At 43.1% G+C, this 24,708-nt stretch overlaps 1 protein-coding gene across 1 annotated transcript in view; it reads right to left on the bottom strand.

Annotated features, from left to right (window-relative positions):
* Positions 1-22,448: 22,448 nt before the first annotated feature.
* Positions 22,449-24,708, bottom strand: part of PHETA2 (PH domain containing endocytic trafficking adaptor 2) — a 130,954-nt gene continuing 128,694 nt past the window's right edge. The window contains exon 3 of the mRNA XM_086958465.1: positions 22,449-23,685. The gene's annotated coding sequence lies outside the window, so the exon portion shown is untranslated. The remainder of the gene's footprint in view (positions 23,686-24,708) is intronic.

The raw sequence follows: 24,708 nt of genomic DNA, 5'->3' as shown, positions 1-24,708 counted from the left end.
ATTGGCAGACCCCGATGGTACCTTGTATGTTGATGGTTCGTGTTTTAAGTTGCCGAATGGTGATGTGACGACTGCGTATGCTGTGGTAACGTTGAGTACGGTTGTGGAAACTGCGAGGTTGAATCAGAATTCTGCGCAAGCGGCAGACTTGATTGCGTTAACGAGAGCGTGTGTTTTGTCGAAAGGAAAGCGAGTGAATGTTTTTACTGATAGTCAATATGCTTTTGGCGTTGCACATAGTTTTGGTGGATTGAGGCGAGAGAGAGGCTTCATGACATCGCATGGCACGAAGATCCAACACGGACAGCTCGTGAACGATCTTTTGGACGCACTTACATTGCCTAAGCAGGTGGCAATTATTAAATGCAGTGCGCACCGTAAGGTTACGGATGATGTTGGTCGTGGTAATGGGTTTGCGGATGAGATTGCTAAAGAGACAGCTAGAAACCTTGCAACTCGAATGTATGTGACGAGTTCGGTAAGGTGGCCTGCAGAGACTGGTATGTGTGAGGACACTGTTGAGAGTGTAAAAATGATTCAGAATGAGGCCACTGAAACTGAAAAGACTAAGTGGAAGGAAAGCACAGGAAAGTTGGATGCGAACGGATGTTGGATTGATTTGTCGGAAAGTCAGAGGTGGATGTTGCCGGATGCATATGTGCTAGCTGTTGTGACTATGGCACACGGCTTGTCACATATTAGCGTGAAAGGTATTTGCAAGTTGCTGTCCCCTGTTTGGAAGAATGATGGTATTGCTAAGTGTGCTGAGAGAGTGGTTAAGAATTGTATGGTATGTATGATGTACAATCCTGGAAAAGGCACTCCTACCCCACCTGGCCATTTCGCTCCTCCTACATGTCCCTTTGAGGTTATTCAACTAGACTTCATCCATATGGAGAGATGTAATAACCTGAAGTACGTTTTGCTTGTGGTTTGCGCATTCTCCAGATGGATCGTAGCCTATCCTCTCAAAGATAATACAGCCCTGTCCACAGCGAAAGTCCTACTGAAGGAATACTTTCCTCGGTATGGAATGCCACGGATTGTATGGTCTGATAACGGAAGTGAGTTTGTGGGGAGTGTGATGAAGAATGTGTGTAAGGGCCTTGGTATTCCACAAAAATTCCACAGCGCAAATCATCCCCAGTCAGCGGGTTTGGTTGAAGGGTACAATGGTACTCTAAAATTGAAACTGGCAAAGATTCAGGCTACGACTGGTCTGTCGTGGCCTGATGCCTTGCCTCTGGCTCTTTTGTCAACCAGGGCGACTGTACACTCTCGAGTAGGGCTTAGACCATATGAGATTGTGTTCGGCCGTCCTGCAAATATTTGGGGGGTCCCTAGACCCAGGTCTTTCGACAGTCTTGAGTACCCAATGTTAATTGATTATCTTCATGATCTGACTACTAAACTGAGGTTAATTCATCAACAGGTCTTTGAAGCACTGCCGGCACAGACAGAGGGTCCTGGACATCGGCTTCAACCAGGTGACTGGGTAGTCACCAGAAACTTTGGCCGGAAACGGAACTTGGAGCCGAGGTTTGTGGGACCCTTCCAGGTTCTACTCGCCACGAGAACTGCAGTTCGTCTAGAGGGCCGCAAAAATTGGGTGCACGCCACCCACACAAAGAAGGTACCAATACCTTTACCAGCGGACTCGTGGGTGAGGACCGGTATCGCTGCATCGGAAACAGAAACTCCGGTGAAATTTGTGCCGTTCAGTGACGCTCAGCCTGTGGGAGATACTTCAGTGCAAGCAGATAACTTTGTTGAACATTCATCATTGGGAAATTCAAAACTTGAACTATCATTTGACCGACAGGACTCTGTTCCGCAACCTGAACAATTATTTGAAGAGCAGACTCGTCCTGGAAGAAGCAGATATTTTCTTCGTTCCCATACCAAAGACTAATACATTTTTTTTTGCTTTTTTCACCTTTTTGAAATTCACGTTACCCCCTATTATCATCTTGAACATTTCTGAACAAATGTGGTCTCTATTAATTTTTGAGTTCTTTTCCACGTGTGTGTTTTTCCACAGCTAGGAGATTTTTGTAATACACTGTTTGATTAAAAGAACCTTACATCCGGGTTGAACGTAGGGCCATGCGGGTACTTCCTTCTGTTTAGCAGGTTCCTGACACTAGGTCGGTACTTTTGTCGATTCCTAGGAACTCCTGGGAATTGATAATCGCTACTCAGAACGAAGTGCGTCAAGAACGTTGCGGACGGTTTTTAGAGGATGAAATTCTCAAAGTTGTCGGAAATGGAGAAGACTCTAGCGCAAAGATTAGTACTGCACGACCTTGTATGTACCAAATGCTTTCTGTTTCAGGTGTTCCTGCTGTTCTTGACTGTTTCCATGCTATTGGTGGGTGGAGTATATTATGGAATACAATCACTATCACCTTCTGCTTCACCTACTTTTTCCTCTGAACCAACACCTACTCCCACTGTTTCTCCTCATTCTTTTCACCCTCTACCTCAACACGAACAGGTTAGACGTGCGGAATTCATGAACAACTCCTTCGTCCAACTTCTTCATCAACATCAGTTGGTGATGAATACTATCAATTGTTGGGTGTGTGATTTAATGCCACATACCATGGATAGGGGAATTCCGTACTTGGTCCTTCCTTACAGTTCCCAGGGTTCAGCTCGAGCATTCCAAACTATGTTTCGTAGCGCACTAGATTCCTACCCCCATCGAGAGCCACGCACTGCAGATCATGGTCCTGGCCCGTACCACAAGCCTTTGGCAAGAGCGATTGCCGATTTAGATAGAGATATTGTTGACGCATCGCTTATCCCAGAGGAAGAGGTGCGAGCATACAGAGATCTGAGTGAGGCTGAGTATAGCATGTCAGTGGGTGATCGGCAGCTTAAAAGCTCGTCTCCGATCTGGATCGTACCCCACCTCGGTAACTTCTGTTTGAAAGGTCTTGGTCGAAGCCCGCGAGCCCAGCTCGGGAGGAGTGTATGTACTGAAACATATGTTTTACCGACGGCCTCTTCCCCTGTTCTTTTGACTGCCAAGGGTACATACTTTGTCTGCTACGACCGCGCATATACATGGTTGCCTCGTGATTTTTCAGGCACCTGTTATATTGCGAATCTGTTGCCTCCGACTTTCACCGTCGGGTCAGACTATCACAAGACCAGAGTTGTGAGAGGCGTGATTAGCGAAGAAGACACTGCCGGTCAAGAAGCAGGAGACTTCTTTAAGGGTTTCTTGCCGTTTTGGGGACCTATGATCAATAGTAGGAACCTGAGACAGTTGACTCGAGTGGTGGAATCAACTGCTAATATCACTGCCAGTGCCCTTGGTAACATAACAGCAGAGCTTCAGGTGGACAGGCTTATGACGTTGCAAAACCGTATGGTTTTGGACGTTGTTCTTGCAGATAGAGGTGGTGTATGTAAGGTGATCCACTCGAGTTGCTGCATTTTCATTCCTGATAACGCTCCAACTGTCTATCAAGCCATCTCTAAGTTGCATAAGATCTCCGAGTCCATACACGTGGACGTAGGTGATTGGACGCTACTAGGATGGTTTTGGGGCCTGATGTCGACGTGGGGTTGGAAGATTCTGATGATCATTGGGGTTGTTGCAGCATTTCTGTTCACTGTTCACGTGTTGTCTTTGTGTACAGTGCGGTCCTGCCTTATGTGGCCTCTGTGCTACGACGTGTATAAGATGGCCACCTGTTACCAAGGAAGCATTGATGGATAGAATAATGTTGCAGCAACATCTGGATGGTCTGATGAATATCGAGATCGATTCTGATATCGACTAGTGCTTGCCTACATGAGGGCAAAAGGAGCGTCTGAGGTTCCGTGACAATTGTACGTGGTGTTTTTGACTCGCTCGAATATGGTCGAGTTTGGTATCTACGAACCGCAAATGACGAGTTTAGTAAGTGTACGCATTTTCGCTACGCTAACCTGAATCGTTCATTTTGTTCGTGGGTTTCTTCATCTGAACCCACGGGTTCCATTTTAGATACGGCATCCATTTTGTCTCTTGCCCTCAAGTAGTCAGCGAACGGACACTGTCCGCTTCGTGACCCTGGGATTCCCAAGCTCTTGTGGAAGACACATGTTCCTTTGAGGGTGTCTTTATGACGAGGGGGATGACACTGCAGAGGCAGATGGCCCCGCTCGAGGCTCATCTTGCCGTGCCTGTCTATTGTTTCAGCCGTGCATTCATTAGGCATGTCTCCTTTAATCCTGCAATCGTGTGTCCGATATCACCCCCTTACACTCTTTTCAATCTGTTGACTATCTTCGTCTTCCTTTGCACCTGTTTCTGACTCTTCCTTAAATCGTTTACAGCCGGAATGGAATGCACTAATGATGGGAAGACATACTTTTACAGTTGGGAACCGGCGATGCTACTAAAACTATGTTCCGGGACCCTGAATACATGAAAGCGACCCCCTATGAAATTTACTGTGGGAACTGAGTTGTAACCTTTTGTTTGCCATGTTGTTCTATGACGAAAAACTGTATAAAAGGAGCGATCCACAGATGCAATTTGAAGCAGTCTCCTAGAACCTACACACGTTGTACTTCTTGTGACTTCTGTGTTCCCTGCAGTAAATAAACCTCGATCTTTGACGCCGAAGGAAGTGTCCCGTGTCTCTGTCATTTGTACGCCGGAACAGGTAGCCCACGAAGGTTTCAGGTGTTGTCCCCTGGCACCGCTGGGTCTTAGAAAAACCCAGTCCTTCAGTTACCCCGTTAATTGTAACGTCTATGGAAATTGATATTGTTCCACTAAATGTATCGTCTCAAGATATATTGGGACTAAAACTAAGTTCGAAAAATGGGGAGGTCTTGTTTCTTTTTAACATCTATAATAGACCAGGTCGTGCTCATTGTGAATCGGTGGTAATTAGACAACTGGATCTCTTTCTTGACACATTAGGATATAGACCAAATATTATATTTGGATGTGACTTCAATTGTAATTTTGATTCTATATCGGGATTTGGTAATTTGTATGAGGATGAAGACATGGCATACAACATCCCAGTTATAGAAAGTGATAGGGAAGTGAAGAGCTCAGTTGCTGCGACACAATTACTAAGGCTTACAATGGGGCACAGTTTGAGAGCATGCAATAGACCCCTGCCCTCGGACAGACCAAATGTACACTCCTTTAGCAGAGGTATATCCCGAACAAATATAGATTATATACTGGTGACACTAGGATTTTGGAGCCACCTGGCCGATTTTAAGATTGATGTTAGAACGGAGAGTGATCACCGTCCCTTGAGGCTGATGGTAGCATCGGAATTCCTTCCCCCTACTCAACCTGGTTTTGAGGATATTGGGACTAAGGAAGATGAAATTATCCTACACAAAAATAATTGAGCAGTAAAGTGGCCTTATATCCTAGGGAATATTAAAGCAATGACCAGTATTTATCTCACTTTTGCAGATATCACTGCTTCCTATATAGAACACCTAGCCAGCCAAAGTAAGATGACGGACCTTCATGGTATGCTGTTCAATGCCCTAAGTAAAATACCTAAAGAGGGGAATGCAGGAGTACAAAACAAGAACAATCTTGGAAATCCCTGGTACAATGGGAAGTGTCGAGAGGCTAAGACAGAGGTAATCCAGGCTGTTAAGAGCGAAAATATATCCATAATAAGGGCAAAAAGACATAGTTATAAACAGACCCTAGAAGAAGCCAAGAGATTATGGGACGACGAAATCTGGACAGGCCTAATCTGTGCGGCTAAAGCCAAGGACCAGGCTGGATTTTGGAATCTGATAGCCAAAGGCAATAGGTTAGGAAAGATCCAAAGAGATGTATTCCTTGACGAAAACACATGGGTGAATCATTTCTCTGGTCTCTACTCCGAAACTAGCAGCAAAGCCTTTGTGGTAACTAAAGATATGGAGAATTCCGCTAAAGCAGCCAAATTGCATTTTAGCCTTAATGACACATTACTAGTCCTGGAGTCAGTTAAATCAGGTAAAGCACCAGGACCAGGCAAAATTCCGGGTGATCTTTTAAAACATGACATGAGCATTTGGGGACCTTATATTAATCACCTTTGTAACGCAATAGTTGATTTTGAATCAATACCCAACACATGGAAAGGGGCATAAATAGTCACCATTTTTAAAAAGGGCAATCGGCATGATCCGGCAAACTGTCGCCCCCTCAGCTTAATTGATATCCCACAGAAAATATTTGCCAGGCACATTTTATCCAGACTAACTACATGGATTTAAGAGGTTGCTTTACTTTCAAAATACCAAGCTGGGTTCAGGAAAAAGACTAGTACTATTGACCAAGTATTTAGATTTATGTGTATTTGCTGGAAGTATATAAATTTGAGGAAAGGTAGTCTATATATTGCCTTCGTAGACTTAAAGGCTGCATTCGATTTGGTACCCAGGAATCTGTTATGGGGTTGTTTTGTACGATTTGGGAGTGCCAATCGAATTGCTTGTTCAAATAATAATGCTCCATGAGGGAAATTATGCTAAAGTTAGATGGGGGCCGAGGGGTGAACTCAGCAAGGAAATACCGGTGAGACGGGGAGTGCGCCAAGGCTGCCTACTGGCGCCCACCTTGTTCAGCCTTTATGTAAATGATATCCCTCGCTATCTGGAAGGTTGCAAATCAGATTCGCCGAGGCTGGGAGGTGATATGATTCCTGCTTTACTCTTTGCAGATGATACTATTCTAATTTCACAAACCCCTAGTGGACTTCAAAAGCTGATGAACTCCTTCCAGTTATACTGTATTAGCAAGGGCCTCGAAATAAATTCCAGCAAGACCAAATACATGTCTATTAACCCTCATAGATCTTTTAAAAAGACTTTAGTACTAAACGGCCAAAGATTAGAATATGTAAACAGTTTTAAATATTTAGGCATCACACTTGACACGAAGCTGACCTGGAAGCCGCAACTGGAAAAAAATAGAATAATCTTGCTCAAAAATTGTACTCCTATTATAAAAAAGCATGGGGGGAGTACTTCCAAGGCTGTATCTCCTGCTATCAAGGTTTTTAAGTTCAAGGCTCAATCAGCCGCCTTGTATGGAGCAGAGATATGGGAGCCCTATTGTAAGCGAAAGTTTGAAATTGGAGAAAATAATTTTTTTAGAAAATTATTGTCTCTTCCAAACAGGACCCCATTGATTCCAGTAATAATGGATATGGATTTAAAACGAACAAATAATTATGCTATACTACGCCCCCTTTTATTCTGGGTAAGAATTTGGTCGACAGTGGAACTTTTAAATTATAAAAAAGGTTTACAGGAGATAATGAGTAATAGACTGTTTAAGACCATATCGTGGTTCCAACATGTGTCAACCTGGTTAGGAAAAATAGGGCTATCACATTATTGGGAGGAGCCCTCAGAGATGATCATGGCATGTAGCAAGTTAGTAAAAACATCTTTTTGGGCTCATGTTAACAGTAAATTGCTACATGATTCTAGTTTGGGTTCTTTAACAACATCATTTATCCTGTTTAAAGACATAGCCCAGTGTGAACCACTCTTAGATGAAGTGTGTCCACAAATCACCAAATCCTTGTACCTTAAATTTAGATATGGGGTTTTAGAAACAACTTATAATAAATTCAAATGGGCCAGTAATCGTGAGGACAAGGACTATGATAATTGCACGTTTTGCACAAAGGTGACCAAGGTTAAGGAAGATGATGTACACATATATATATTTTTTCCCTTTATACGATACTCCAAGGAGAAAAGGGATTAAACCTCTCTGTAACAATTTTAATATTAGGCATTATAGAGAGGCCGAGCGTATAATGAGGACGAACACCACTCAATTGGTGTTTTTTTGTGTAAGCAGATTCCTGTTCAATGTGATGATTATTAGAGCAAAAGTTGGTTTGAAGTTGTAATAGTGCATTACGTAGTTCTAGTACATTTTGATGCTATGTGACCCATAATGGTTAGAAGCAGTAATAGTGTATCACATAGCTTTTAGATAAACATGGACATACCTTATGGCCGTATTTTAAAATTATAGAACCCAGTGATGAATTCTCTTCAACAGCGGAAAATGGAAATTTGGTGGGGTTACTAGACATTAAATTGATTGATAGATTGTAAATATGATGAGGACGATTGAAGGGTTTCTTTTAGGTTTTAACTTGTCTATTTTTTTAATGCTGTAAAATATTTTATATGTCTTATTATATTTATTCAGAAAACTGTTTTAATTATATACTAAGAACGGATCATGAATTGTGCTCTTAATACCCAATCCATGTGTTAAAACCAACTGTTGATCAAGTGTACAACGGAGATGTATTCCTTTTATGTGCTTTTATGGTCTAAAAGGCCGAAATAAAGTTTAATTGAATTGAATTGAATTGCAAAGTTAATAGGGCTTGCTTTTCTTAACCATGCAGTGGCAAAGCTACTGGCGTAGCTTTTTGCTAGGTAAAGTGTTCAGTAATCGGCTACTTTTTATATGTTGCCCATCAGCTGTCGTAAAAAGAAAATACCACAATTAAGCAACCTCTACGTAGGGTGACCTGATGTCCCAGGTTTGCTGGAACAGTACTTGTTTTTCACAATGTGTCCTGGAAAATTTCAGTAAGTTTATCAAATGTCCTGGACCTCAGAGAGGATTTACTATAAATAGTGGGAGGCAATTTTTCATGTGCTGAGGATTAGATAGCAAACCTTATCTTAAAGCAACTTAATAAACTCCTATGATCCTGTGTGGAAAGTAGCTTTTAATTATTGTTAGTGCCTTCTTGTCTTCTTTTCCTTGTTTGGGTGTTTGCTGTCAATTAAGTCATTATGTTGCCCTTGGTCTATAAAACCTTTAGTCCTATTTCTAAGTTTGTGGAATGTTTCAGTATTTGTTTTTCAAAATCTGGTTACCTTACCTCTTGGTTACAACTATATGAAAACTGGGAGTATGTACCCCCTTCTTGAACAGAGTTCATTATCAGAGTTAAGCTATAAGCTATACCCTCCAAAAGAGATTATAAAAAAAAAGTCCGAAGATTATCTTTGTGTTGAAAGTGGAGATACAAAAAGATATAGACAGCAAAAAGAACATATAGCATAGGGGATACTTTTGGTTAGCAATGCACGAGTATTTTTGATACAGCTATAAAAAGCTTTTGGGTGTGCACGTCTTTACTTTGTGGACAAAAAAACATAAATCCAGCAACATATAATAAAGACAGTAAAGCAAAACAAATTACTTTGTAAGGGCAATTAGTAAATAGGATTGGTCTGCGAATCGCGCCGGACCTGGCCATCATCTTCATGGATGATTTTGAACAGAAGCATGTTCTGAATGGAAACAACCCCTACCATAACCATGTCACGTGGTGGCGACGCTACATTAATGATGTGCTGATGCTTTGGACAGGCACCAAAACAGAATTGGATTCCTTCCATATCTGGCTAAACCAGCGGAGCAATGACATCCAGTTCACACTACAGTCGGACAACAACCAGGTGGATTTCCTTGACATCACCATTTTCTAAGAAGATAAGAAACTATCTACGACCCTATATCGTAAACCAGCCGAGCGCAATTCGTTATTATGATACAACAGCCTAAGGGACAACTTACCGGTAGGCCAATTCTTGCGAATACGTCGCAACTGTACTAGGAGAGAGGACTACTTTAAAGAATCTGAAGATCTGAGTGCAAGACTCCTGGAAAGGGGCTATCCACGAAGACTTATCAAAAGAGCACAGAAGAGGGCATGGTATAGTCCTCGTGAAACGCTCCTCACGGTACAGGAGAAGAATGAAGACAGTCTGGAGAGAATGATTTGCGTAACTACATATTGCACGCAGTGTAATGCCATTCGAAAAATTGTTAATAAACATTGGGCCTTGATTGCTGATGACATCGACCAACTGTCTCCCCCCCATGCATTCCTTTAAAAAGGCAAAAAGTATCAGGGACCATGTGGTCAGTTCCTTCCTAGACATTCCTGACTCACCTACACTACAAACTATGTGGAACTTGCCTGTGACAGTTGAACACTTCAGATGCGGACAGTGCAAGGCATGTAAAATGACTGTACAAACCAACCAGTTTACATACAGGCAACATAACATAGACCTTAAATCATTCACAAACTGCAATACCAGCTGCGTGATCTATTGCATCACATGTCCATGTGGGCTCATTTACGTAGGACAAACCCAGCAAAAGATTAAGGCACGTATCCTGCAACACTGCAGTAGAATAAGGTGCGACGTCCAGGGAGCACCACTGGCCGAGCACTTTAAAACAGCTAATCATCCATCCGAAGAGTTACAGTGTATTGTCCTTGAGAAAGGGTCACTGGGCCCAAGGGGAGGCAATATTGATTCCATTCTAAATCTGAGGGAAAGCAAATGGATGACCCGTCTTGATTCAATCCAAGAGGGTTTGAATGAACATGTTGCCAGTTATGCCCAGTTAGCATGTCTCAGTTAAAATGTTTATAGGGTAGGGTCAACGTTATATATTAATGAGCATATTTGTGGTGTCTATGTACTCTCATCCCTTCTACAGGTATCCCACAGATGAAATAATGATCATCCACAACAATATGATTATCTCCATTATGTATATGTTCTCTATGTAAATACTGTATACAGTCTATTTGTCCTTTTTAACACTGTTGGTATCAATGTGCACTAATTATTGTCCAGTTAGGGTCATTCACGATGGCCTCTCTAAAGCCTATTGATAACTGAGTATGTACTCATCTCACATGTTCCTTGTGGAGGGAGACTGCTTGTACATGCTCAAATTACCCTTATTAAGCATGAATTGGGTATGTACATTTAATGCACCTCTTGATTCCACCTAGTACTCCCTATATTACGTAGGCACCCTTAATTAACTCATAATAAGGTTTTTTGCCAACTACAACCTCGAGTCACCAACCTGGATATAACCCGCCCTAAGTCCACGCCACGTTGGCTTCCATGTGTCTATTAAGCCTAAATGACATTTGAGTACCCAACCTGATAAGAGACCACTACTTAATTTCCACAATGTCCAGCATTCTGTCGCGAGCCCATTGCCCACTTAAAGTACTTTTCCAAGTAGTAATATCGTTATCTTATTATTTCTTCCTGTCCCGATTGGTACTCTACCAAGTATTTATCTTTACAGTTTTCATTTTTATGCCCCCGGTTGGAGTCTCTCTTCCATTTCTCCACCAACCGGGCCTGACGCGGTGCACCCGTGCAGGGACACGCGCTACTCGCGTACATAAGGAGTTCACGCTGGCCTGCCCGCACTCTCCATGATTAACTCGGGAGAGCCGGACGATAGTCCCCGCGGTGAGTAAAACGTTAGTTCTGGAATGGGTGTTACGCTGTGAGTTAGATAGCTGTATTTTAAGGTAGTAACTTCGTTCCTGCATTGTTTAATTTACAGATTGAAGCACAGGTGTGTTTTCTTTCATTCTTCTGGATCTTTTGGACAAACGCAAGAAAATTATCGTTCTTATTATGAACTGCACATACCTTCAGGTATTTAATTTATATGTCAGGCGCTGTGGCTATTTAGGATTACATTTAAGAATAGTTTAGTATTCGAGTTTGAGTTAAGAATGACAGACACTTTGGTTTAGGTTTATATGAAGTCTAGCTGTTAAGCGCTCAGCGCTTTTGGTTATATTCATTGTCAATTATGTGTAAACCAGGTACATGAAATTATTGGATGCCTCTGAATTGGGCTCTACTGTTATCCTGATTATTCGTTATATGTGAGAGATATATATCCTTCTGATCTTGGTTTTAAAACCCAATTTCACATTAGTATCTGTACACACTACTGTTACTCACCCCCACCCATTGATATATTGATCATCATGGCTTAAGAGACTCATTTTTTTCCATTTTTGTTAATTAGTGAAGACTACTTCTAGCTCTAACCAGGTTTATGTACCAAGCGCTACACGCTCTGGCTTTAGGATCACGTTTACTGATTGATATACCCTCCAGATGTGATATGCGTGATGATTGTTTTTAATAGCTAGGAACCCTTTTGGGTACTATTTTTGTTTAGATTTGCCGATGGACTAGATTGCATGTCTGCACGTGGCCTTCATGTATGTGGGAATGTTTCATTATGAGGCCACTCATGTACATACCTTGATTTTCAGGTTGTAGCACGCTCTCTGATAGTTGGAGCCCATAATCCCAACCTTCTTTTATTGATTCTGCCCCGCACTAATGGTGGATTACCGGTAATTATACTATCCATTTATGCTTCTCCTTAAATAGGTGCATTTTCGTTAGTTTATTTTATTGTCTCATTAACCCTAGGTGTCCCTCCCCACCCCACTTCATGTTCTAGTCCTGAAGAAGATCCCATAGTAAGGTGGAACTCAACCTACGCCATTTGGGGGTCGAAATGTCGACTTTTACTTCTACACCTACCCATGAACAACAGATTATTGATACTGTGTTTTATCATATGGGATAGGTCTACAAATGTTGTTTATGTGGCTCTAAAAACATACTTATGTGATGTCAACTATTCATTTTTGTGACCACATTTGACCTTTGAAACTTTTCACTTAACCCCAATCCTCACAAACCACTTACCTACCCCACTTCTTCCCACGCCTTTCTCTGGGCACATTGTTTATCTATATATATTGAATACGCTTTTACACAAAATGTACTTGGATGAGGATGTGAATAAATAACATCACTCATGTAAATCGTGTAATTAGTTTTACATAGAACAGCTTAAAGTATTTCTGTGTTCATTAGGAAGCGCACTTACTGGGACCCTTTTCCCTGTAACATTGAATACCCAGATCCCAGTACTATTGGGTCAACCCTTCTATGTAATTAATAAAACAAACAGGGCACACTTTGTACACAAAAAAAGCCACAAAACTAGGCATTAAAATGCCATCATGTCATGATTAAGTATTCTTTTATGTATTTTGATGATTAATTTTTCCTTATTTACCATCTTTTTTGTATTCAATTTAATTGTGACTCTATATTGTATGATTTTATGATTCTATGATATGTTTACTCCCCTGCCCCCCCCCCTTTTTTCCCTTCCTCTTCTTTTTTGGCTTATTGCATTTCATGCTCAACATTTCATCATTTACGCATGTAAGCTCTATTCTTTTTGTATTGTACTTGTTTATTTCTTTTGTCTACAAAATACTTCAATAAAATCATTTTGAACAAAAAACTAAAATGCCATCATGTCAGCAAATGCATCACAATCACACTCTGGCTCTAAAATACAGGATACGCTTTATGCGGTTTCTACACCCTAACAAAAGGTCTGCATGATCACTGTCCAACTGGAACACTAATAGCACAGTGTCATAATCCATTTCGTGCCATGGCTTCGATGGGCAGGCCATTCAGGCATTGGCATACAATAAAAAAAAAACAATAAAGACCAATGCCTGTAGTGGGCTAACAAGGCCCCTCTCTTCACTACTTGCTACGTCTACTTTTTTAAACTATTGGTAACATGAAATCTCTAAAGCTGTCTGTAGCACTCTCTAAAGAAACATAGTAGATTAATACATTGGAATATTTTAATCCAAGAGGGATGATGCAGGTTACAGATGCTATCTTTATAGAAGGACTCTAGTTTTATTTGTGCGCATAATAGGATTTCCTGTTGTTTTCCTATTTGGACCTTTGTTCATCAATATTCACCATCACATATATTCCTCATTTAAACTTTATCAAAATTACTGGGCATTAAAATCACCAGAGGATAAATCTGTTAATACTCCTTGCAGTTTTTATCTAGGGGGATCTTTCCACCCCAGTTCAAGTTTCTGAGAAGGAGATTGAGAGCTTTCCTGCAAAATTGGTTTTTAATTCAACTGAATTCTCGCATTGTTCCTCATTCACACCTGTTTTCGCCAAACAAAGTCCCCCAGGAAACATCTTGAGGAACTTGTGTGAGGAAAAACCCTGGCTTTTACATCGCTACACACTTTGTAAACTGGATTTATGTAAGAAAAATTGATAGAACTGGATAGGGAAGATACTCCCATGTTCAAGCTGTCAAATTTAATCCAAAAGGAAGCAACAAATCTGAACATAGATATCTGCAAATAAAGAGCACTTAATATTGGCTTTCAAGAGTCTGTCAATTTTTGTAGCTTAATTATCTGTAAATGAAAAAGTAATAAGGGGCAATGTGAGGAGCAGGCTTAGTATATGATGCACACTTATGTAAGTGGGCCCCCTGCACTAATCCAGACAACTCCTATGGTGATTATAGTGGTCTTAGACAACCTTAAAGCTCTCTAAATGGTAACTGTGGAGAGCAGCTTTCAGGCTTAATCCAGAAGGAGTGTAAAGCAGCTTGTTTTACCAGAGCATACTCTTATTGGTATAGACTAAGTGAAAAAGAACCACACGGTGTATTTATAAAAATAGGTATTTATTATAAGACACTCACATACACATACAGATATCTCCTAGCCGGAGATATACACAATGCACACAATACTTTTCTGTAGAAACAGGTAAGTAGCACGAAATACACAGTGGTCACCAGGGGGGACCAAACCATATACTAAAATAATGGTATGCGAACCACGACTCAAGTCAAGACTGTACTCAGAAGACGTAGAAGTGCTGGGGACCCAAGGAACACCCATGTTGAATATCTAGGAACCCCATGGAGGTCGTGTACAATTTAGGAACACGGCCGTGTTCTCAATACAAGTCAACGGGTAAGTCTTAGTTGCAATTTTAAAGAAGGAGGACCTTTCCCAGTGGTCCCTGAAGAAACCCAGTGGAAGACAAGGTTGTAGAGCCCCCTCACCCATGGATACCCCAGGAACCAAGATACCTATACCAGGGAAGCCGGGTGCATAGGTGTTAAGTGGCATCGGAAACCGCTGTTGAACTCAGTGGGAGACTTTAGGAAGGTGCCGCTGCTGGAGAAGGTGAAAGTGTCCAGTGGAACCCAACGGTGGATTCAAGGTGAAGAGTTCCTGCAAGCAGAGGGGACAGAGTCTATGCCACTCAGGAGTGACCAGGAGGCACGGAAGATGAATGTCCACCGATGTTGGGTGCTGCAGGAACAGTGACTGTGACCTTGGATCTGCAGCTGTGAGGACCAGGCGACGCTGTTGAAGACCAGGAGCCGGTAATGAGCTGTCCCACGTCGGATGACAAGAGTTGTGGGGTCGGTGTCTGACAGGAGCACCAACAAGCCTTGGTAACTGCAAACAACATCGAAAGCGAAGAAGGTGCACTGTCAGGACCAGCAAGGCCCAGGTGACTCCCCACAAGCAGGGGAGTCAGGGCAGGCCAGAGAAATCAGGGGAGCCCACAGATATCAAAGAAGAACTCAGCAGGACCCACAAGCCGGAGGCACTGGAGTCGCAAGAAGACCTCAAGCAGCTCACCAAAGATGCAGGCCCACGGTGCAAGTGATGCAGTGAGGACAGAAGATGCTTGAAGTGGGGGCTACTCTGAGCCTGAGGATCTTGATGGAAGGAAGCCAACAAGCCTTTGCAACAGCAAGTCGATGCAGTGCACAGGTATTCGGTTCCTGCGGCTCGGACGAGGGATAATGGCCTCAAACTTAGTGAGAGGACAGGGCAGGCCTCGAGTGATATGAAGAACCACGACCTGTGTTGCTGAGCCTTTTGGAGTCCGTGGGAGCCCAGGATCAACAGATCCGGTCAGCTTAGTTGCGGTGCCAGCAGATGCAGGGAAGAGACTCCTTCACTCCAAAGGAGATTCCTTCAGGTGTCTTGGATGTCTACAGGCCTTGGAAAGTTCCTGTATCAATCACAGGCATGGACGTTGCAGCAGACGAGCCTGGCGACTGGACCAGGAGCCGCAGGAGTCTTCCTAGTTGCATTCTTGAGGCCAAGAGCGAAGTCCAGAGTGCCCAGACTGTCGAAGAAGAAGTGGTGTCTTGAAATAATCTTGTCTCACGACGCATCTAAGACCCAACCCTCAGGTAAGCCCTCAAGTACCCTAAGGAAAGGGCGGGGCGATTAGGGTTCACCCCCAGGAGAGGGTCTGACAGTGGGGAGGATACTCTTATACTTTGTCCAGTTTCACGGCAGAGCGCAAGCCATCGGCTCCCTGAGCTGGTTTGAACTGGACTATGCAAGGAGCAGACTGAGTGGCGCTGACAACCTCTCCAACCCGGCCCAATACACTAAACCCTGTCTGGGAGGTGGTCACACCTCCCTGCGACAGGATACCTATTGTTCTGCCTTTCCCTGCTCGAACTTGGTTTACCAGCAGGAGGGCAGAATGGTGTCTCTGGTCGGCAGCAGTCATGTTGTGCTGTCTGGATATAGAAGACTGGTACTGGGAGCACTGAGGGCCTCCCGTAGGAGCTTTACAATGCATGAAATAATTTATGGCGTGGTGGTATGATTCCAGCATGTTTGATACCAAACATGATAGGGTTTGTAGAGCCAATTTAGAGATGGTCATCTCTAAATGACACATAGCCACTCTATGTATAAGAATGGGCCACTCTAAATATAAGAATGGCTGATGCACTTACAACCCAGGAGAATGGACTCCGAAGGTTGTAGGTGTGTCCTGCTCATGCAGGGGCACCCTTACACTTAGAACCGAGCACCCTGCCTTCACGAATGAAAGGCCTGCTTTAGGGATGACTTATAGGCTTTAAGTGTTGTGACCTTAGATATAGCGAAACCTATATCTTGAGTAAGTGGTGCTAGCACCAGCTTACACAGGCTGCAATGGCAGACCTATAGTTACAATTTGAGTGGTCCATCATGGGTGGCATAGTACATGCTTCAGCCCATGGGGGACCCATGGTGCACCTATGCCCTGGGTACCTCAGTACCATATACTAGGGACTGATAAGGATGCACCAGTGTCCAATTTGGGATGTACCTAAGTACTTACCATACCAATTTAGGGGAGACAGCACAGAGACTGGGGTCCTGATTAGCATGATCACAGTCAGACTAGTCAGAAACAGCATAGCACCACGCAAAAAGTGGGGGTAACCACAAAAGCCGATCCTACTTTCCTACAGGTCATTTAGCATTCACTGACAGAACTGTTAAAATGTATATTTGACATAGAAATAATCAAAGAAACCTCTGGAGATTTGACAAAAGAAGAAAAGACTTGAACAGGGAAAGTCTATTTATGCTGTGGACAGAAGCAAGAGGAAAAATTGTAATAAAATAACTTACCAATTAGCAAACGTAAAGACCAAAAGTAGTGTAAAAAATCATCTGATAGAGACTTCTACCTGCAGGTTCCATACCTTAGAATAATCCCTAGGCATCAGACTTGATCCTGAATTTTTTTGTGAGCAGTACCCCTGCGTGCTGGTAGGTGGCATCATTCGGCTCTGTGTGGCATCACCGGAAGTGACGTGTGTCGCATCTATATAGACGCTAATCCAGTGCACTGATGTCAGCTCTTTTCTTTCCGTGCCAGTCAGTGTAGATCTGGAGAAAAACTATACCTGGTTACTTTTTGACTGACCCTTTTTCACCCCTTTTGTTGAAGATTTTTGAGACTTGTCTCCTGGTGTGGCAGAGATGTCTGCAAAGCAGGCTTGGTTTCAAGCCCTGTGTCGCCTGTAAGAGTCAGATGTCGGTGACAGATCCACATCTTGTCTGTCTGTGGTGCTTTGAGTGTGACCATGATGTCAAGACCTGAGTCGATTGTCACTCCATGAACCCCAACTCCTTAAGGAAGCAGTCCCTTAAGCTCCTTGCTGTTCAACTTACAATACCGCAACGTTCTCGATACCGGTCAAGAAAAGGTCCCGATACAAGAGGCGCTCATTGTCGCAGTCATCCAGGTGCTCGGGTAAGTCCCACAAATGGAAGTAGAGCGATAAGTCAAAGAGGTCTTTGACTACACCCCACCTGTCGAAGTCAACTGACGAGATGAGAGAGCATTGGCATTCAAGGCCTGGCTCGGCAGTTGAGCCTGAGCCGTCTCTGTCTCCCCTGAGTTTCCAGGAGCCAGAGTGATCCCCTTTCAACTTTGTGAATTTTATGAGGCCAGGTACCTCATATTTGGATGGCCTGTCCACACTGGAGCACCTTCGGGCCAGTGAGCTTGGGAGAGCCTCTACTTGTTTTCCCCTGGCTAGTTCACCTCTGACACCAGCCAGGCCCCTTGGATCCATCCACTGCCGACGACCAACTGTGGCACAGTCCCCATACTCATTCCCAACTCCGACACAGAGTCAGATTGGCAGCATCTGATGCCGACTCCAGCGCCGACTGGGGGCAGACCACCAAGGCTAGAGTGTGAGGCCTATTCCTTTAAACTAGGGCTTGGGTATGATTGGGAGGGACACTTGTTGATGAATACCAGCTCTTAGATATCACCAAAGGCATCTAATGTGAGGATGTGACGGATGCCAGTGGACTGTATTCCTGCCTATACTGTTTTGGTTTCTCCTCCAACTGTGACAATAGAGGAAGGAGCCACATTCGCTATAGTGGTGATGAGGGCAGGATGAGGCCCTGGACCTTTATATAACCACTGTGGCTGTCAAGAAGAATGTCTTGACTGAGGTGCTTAAGCTGGGAGTCACCACATCAGAACCGTTTCTCTAGTTTAACGTAGCCATCACGGATGTCCTACTCGAGCCTGGTCCAAGCCCCGCACAGGAGCTCCTGTGAATAGGTCAATTGCCCGCTGCCATCACCCCTCCTGAGAGCATCCCAGTTTGCTCACAACACACCCCACCACAGAGAGCTTGGTAGTCCAAAACTCCAATTTTAAATTAAATCCTGGTGCAGTCCTTCCACTCCCCGAACAGGGAATCCAAGAAACTGGATACCTTGGGGAAAGAAGATGTCTTCTTCTACCAGCCTGACCCTGCGGTATGTAAATACCTCATGCCTTTTGAGCTGATACTCCTATTTGTTCTGGGACTCAGTTGCACAGGTGCTTCCTATGGTCTCTAAGGAAGCCCGAGCTGTACTCTCTCAAGCTGTTGCTGATGGGAGAGACACAGCTAGGATTGCCATGTGTTGCGTGGGCTGGATACGAGAGACTCGCTGGGCAGAGCGGTTTCATCGTCGGTGGCATTAATGGCTCTACGCCTGCCTGAGGACGACTGGCTTTTTTGAGGATGTCCAGGCCTCATTCAACCCTTCATAGTTGCAGGCTACCGTGGTTATGTAAGCCTTTTCATTGGGCTGAACTGCTCATTTGGGTGACGTTGCAGCATGGGGCCTTTGTCCACGTTGGTGGAGAGGCTGCACATAAATGTGTTGGAGCTCTGGGCATTCCTCCTTGTCCTGAAAGCTTTTTGCCCCTCCATTGAAGGGAGACCCAGCCACGTCCTATCAGACAACGCAACCACTACCCACTATATCAACAGACAAGGAATGTATATTTCTGGACCTTTTCTTGGGAGTCTTTATGCCTCTGGTAGTGTATCCTACAGGGGTCGTCTTCCCAGTTGCTGTTCATACTGCGGGCACTCTCAGTGTCTGGGCAGCTGCACTGAGCAATCAGTTTCTAGAGGACCACAAATGGGAACTCTATGTGACCCACATGACCTTGTTCGGATTTAAATTGCCCGAGAGTGGATCTGTTCACCATGGCCCTGAAAGGAAGTGACCTTGGTTTTGTGCCATACACGTCTGCATTGTAAGATACTCACTGATAATCGTAATAGTAGACTATTCCCATCCATGTGCACAGATCTCAGGAGCACTTAATTTCCAAAATTAGCATGTGCAGTCATAGGCGGTACAAAGGTGTAATTTCCCAAATGCAGGCAAACAAATGCATTGCATTAGAAGCCTTCTTGTTTTAGCAAATTCTTTTATTTTAAATAATAAATAAGACAGGATGTTCTCAAACATGCTGAAATAAAGATAATAGTCCATACTTATAGAATTAAGAAAGCACATACAGAAAACGTCTTGCACCATAAGCTAAAAGTAAAGAGAAATGAAAACATGCACTGTACCTGTAAGGAACCAGCAGCTTCCATATACAGCATGCCTTTTACTGGCAGGGCACAGGGTTAGTTCTTTTTTGCAGCTCATGTTGAGAGGAGTTCTGAGTATTTCAGGGTTTGTCAACTTATTTAGTAATTTTATCCCTCATATTTCGATTGTATTAACTCATTTGACATCTAAAACATATTTAATGACTTTTCCCTCTTATTTCAACATATGAAAGGGAAGTTTGTTGCTATGCCTTCAATTCTTTTAAAGTGTCCCTCTTGTGGGATGAACATGACAGCCCTGGCCCAAATAATGTATGTGTGGTTTGCTTACTACCTTAGCTTCAGATAAAGAATGCAAATCTTATTTTCTGATACTCTTTTCATGGTGTCATTGTGGCTGGAATTTGGTGGCCAGTTGTTCTTCCTTACATACTTTTGCAAAACATTATTGCCTCAAAATCCAGACATGTTATTACTAAGCATGGGCGAATTTTGCGAATCTCGCGTTTGCGAATTTTGCGGATTTGCGAACTCGCAATCCGCAAAATCCGCGAATTCTCGCGAATTTGAGGATTTTTTTTTGTGTGTTCGCGCGGGTTTCTGCCAGTTCGCGAGGGTTTTGTACAATTTCGCAAACGCGAACTTACCTGTTGGGTCGCAAGTTTTGCGAACTTGTTGTTTCTACGTGTCCAGCCTGTTTGGGACACTCTTCTTCATCACTGCCACTCTCTGTCACCACTGCCACTCTCTGACTACTCATGCCACCCTCTGGCCCACCCATGCCACCCTCTGTTTCATCACCGCACCCTCTGGTTGTCCAGTGTACATTATTTTCGGCAAAGCAAAGCACACCTTCACTGCCTCAAGTGACCTGAATTAATTTGGGGCTGATTAATGTGTCACAGAATATTTTTTTAGCTGGCACCTGCTTCCTTAGTGCTTCCTGATTAGTGATCTTTTGCACTTGCTAAGTGCTTTCATTGTTGCAAAATTAGTTACAACACCTGCCCTGCCCCAACTGACAATAATGAATTAGGGGCTGATTAATGTGTCACTGGATTTGAACTTCCAGCCTGGCTCCTGCTTGTCTGCCTTAGCTGTAATTCAGGACCTTTGTGTAACTATTCTGAGGGTCAGAGCAGGGTCACATAATAGTTGCAAGTAGGCAACTGAACTCTGGAGGGGCCCCTCAGGAAGCACTACAGGAAATGGCTACTAATGATGAGCTTGAACTTTTGAACCTGGTAAGTAGTTTCAGTTTTGCTAAGATCGTATTTCTGCAATTTAGCGCTTATTCGCGGGGCGCGAAGTTGAACTGGGAAGCCGCGAACTCACGCGAACAGTGCGAGCAAGCCATAAAATCCGCTGCTCGCGGATTTGCTGATTTTGCGGGAAATTCGCGAATCTCGCGGATTGCGAATTTACCGAAAATCCGCAAAATCCGCGAGCGTAACAGATTTTCCGCCCATGCTTAGTTATTACAGATATCTTTCTTGCCAGGCTGTGTTGCATGAATTCCTTCGTTTATGGGCACTAATTAATCCTACCTCCCGTGGGGTATTGCTTTCTGACTCATTCATAAGGTGAGGAATCGTTGGGATGAAGTATCCATGAGAAGAAAAAGTTACTACCGTTGGTATGAATATTTCTTGTGGATTCTACATCTTTTCACAAATTCCTTACCACTCTCTCCCCTCCATTGACCCGGGACCAGGGTTCAATTCCCGACGCGGCAGGGTCTTGAGCTCAAATGTCCACGGACTCGATAATTCTCGCTTCGGTGCCTGCTCTAATCATGGGTTCTCACTCTGCAACTCTGGGCATTAAGCTTGCTTAATCTCCACAACGGCCCCCTGCGGCGGGATGCCTGGCTTTCACCTTGGGGATGCCCTGTAGGGGCTATCTCACAGGGAAAAGCCAGGACGGGTTCCCAAGGCAAGCGCCGGGAAACCTCCGGGTAGCTGTGCGCTCAATAAATGCAATAATAATAATAATAATAATTGATGAGTTACCGGTGTTATTATTAAGATACGAGTATATGCAAATTAGCACTCTCTTGGTTTCTCTTGACATGCCTTGATGTGGTGTGGAAAAAATACTAGGACACTTGAGGAGGCCTAACAGATGGGTTTCCACTGACTTTGAAGGCCACTTCTTGGTGCACATGGAGCAGTAAGTGCTTTTACTGTGGATTTATGACTTCAATAAAGACCCCTATCAGGTGTATCCAACTTTGACGATTTTTGGCTCCTTTTCAGATGGCATTACGTAGAAATAAAGCAGTAAACAAGAGACGAACAAACAAAAAAAATATAGGTGTGTTCCATCTGAGACTTCCAGCAGACAAAGCATTTAAAATTGTATTTGTCTCGGAAGATCACTCGCAAAATAATCAATGTTGGTGCACAAGGAAAGGGCACAAGAAATATTGCTGCTTCATAGATTCATTGCTTCGTCCATCATCTCCTTGTGTTTGCTTCATAGATTGTGCAGCACATGAGGATAGTCTAGTGAATTCTACAAAACTAAGTTTAATCATTCAAAACGGTAAATATGTAAACTGTTACACAATGCGGAAGATGTATAGACTTCACTGTACATTAAGGTATACAACAAACACTGGGTAACTTTAAGGAGGTGCACATTCATGGGGTTAGTTGCCAGAGTTGAGGAGAGGGGAAGGAGCATTCTAATACTGTGAGGTCTTTTAGTTAAACACACATGTCAAAATAAACACAGAGCAAGGGATAAGTGAAGTGACCTACCCACACAACAGGGCCAAAAACCCTTGGTAGCCAAAGGAGTTGGCTAGACATGCACGGCTTTCCACCCTCTCCCTCCTTTAATGTATATATGTACTTTTAGTTAATTAGAGTTTATACAGCGCGAACTTGACCCTTTAGGGTATCAGAGCGCTTTACAGGAATCAAGCAATAGTATACAAAAGACATGTATTTTCTAAAGTGTAAACATGGTTGCACAAGCACCTAAAGCTGTGTGTTAAGTATGCAGATATAAGGCACATATCATGGCATAAGCTACCTGGGCCGTGAGAAGTGGATGTTGGCTTTTGGTATATTCTACTCCCCAGAAGATCTCTCTGTGCCATCCTAAAAGATTCAAGGTTTGTGTGTGTGTGGGGGGATGGGGGCACCTGGGAACTCCTAGCGCCCTACCCACAGTACTGCTGAATGTTTATGGGGTTGATGGAGATGGCCAAGTATATCTCGTTAGTTACTCTTGAGTGACACACATCTATGCTTCCTCTTTGTTCCAGAATTTGGACCCATTCAATATAGAAACCTCATTCTAGCTGGGCAGATGTCTGACTTCTCTGTCCTACAGAGAGACATTTAGTTGGACAAAGATTCTTTCAGTGTGGCTAACACACTGGGTGGGAGCTGCTGATGCCCTGTGTGGCCATCCTGCAGAGTTTGTCTTCAAGGTTTGCCTATGCACCCCATCCCTTAATCCATCACTGGGCGTGATCACAAATGGGGATCCGCCCTCACCCCTCCTGAGGCAATATTATGCAAATCTCTCTGGCAGTAGGCATCCGTCAGTGCTGGGTAAGCTGCGAATAGTGTTCACATATTTATTGTTCTACTGTATATCTGTGCACACTCCAGGTTCACTGAGTACACGTGTATCTTCCATTCCATCATCCATTTGAAGAACAAGGACATCACATCACGGTCCCAGGACCCAAAGATCTGAATACAAGTGCCATCCTTCAATAAAGGTCTCTTTACCTGTAGTAAAAAACCAAAAGAGTGGGTTACTAGGGTCTGTATCTTGGCATCAGGAATCTCAGTTGTGACATAATGTATTATTTATCCCAAAAGGATTATCTGCCTGATGCCTACCCCAAACCATTTTACTGTATTCCTGAATTCAATATGTAAATAATCTTGTGGTTGATCAGCCTAGATCAGACTGACTGCTTTTTTAAAAAAAAGTGGGCCTATCTCGACTTTTGAAGTAGTCAGCTGTTGTACTTACTCCGGATAGTGTAATGTACAAATGTTAGCACTTAACTACTGCGTTCATCCTCAGTTCTATTGTTTTTATTTCTAACCACAAATAGTAATTGTATATCAGAATATCATCAACAAAAATACTGTACTACAAATATTTTGTATCCATAACATTGAATAGTAAATACAATATTGTGACAAGTATATGTTATAGATTTTCCTTTATTAACGATACGTTTATGTAACTTGAAGATATATAGGGCCTGATTCACAAAGGTAACTTACACTTTTGAGTAAGTGTACTACTTTCAGTAGAACTCCACACACGTAAGAATAGGTAAAAAGGTAGTGCGAAGGCAAAAAAACTCCGCACAAAACGTACTACAAAGTACAGTTTGTGAATTAGTCCCATAGTGTTAAAGTACTTAGATGTGGAGTTAAGAATAGTAAACAGATACTTAAATATGCTTACTTTTCTGATATTGTGCCAGTCTATATTCTGGGAATGATATTTAGGTAGAACAATATTTAAAACACCAGTTTATCGTAGTATACTCAGTGGTGCACCTTGCAGTCCCTCATTTTCATATTATGACTGAGTAGCAAACATGATAGTGTTCCCACTTCTGATTAATTCACTTAATACGAAAGACAGTTATTTGCTTTATTAGTGCGTCAATGTGTGTTTTCTGCTTTTTAAAAATGGAGATTGCGTATACCATCTACCCCTCCAGAATTAGATCTTGGCTAGATTAAGATGCCCGAGACACTTCCTTTGATCAGGCTAGCCAGCGCCGG

Source organism: Lissotriton vulgaris, chromosome 1_1 (genome assembly GCF_964263255.1).
Source record: "Lissotriton vulgaris chromosome 1_1, aLisVul1.2, whole genome shotgun sequence".
In the NCBI taxonomy this organism is placed as follows: Eukaryota; Metazoa; Chordata; class Amphibia; order Caudata; family Salamandridae; genus Lissotriton; species Lissotriton vulgaris.
This window is presented reverse-complemented; position numbering and strand designations above follow the sequence as displayed.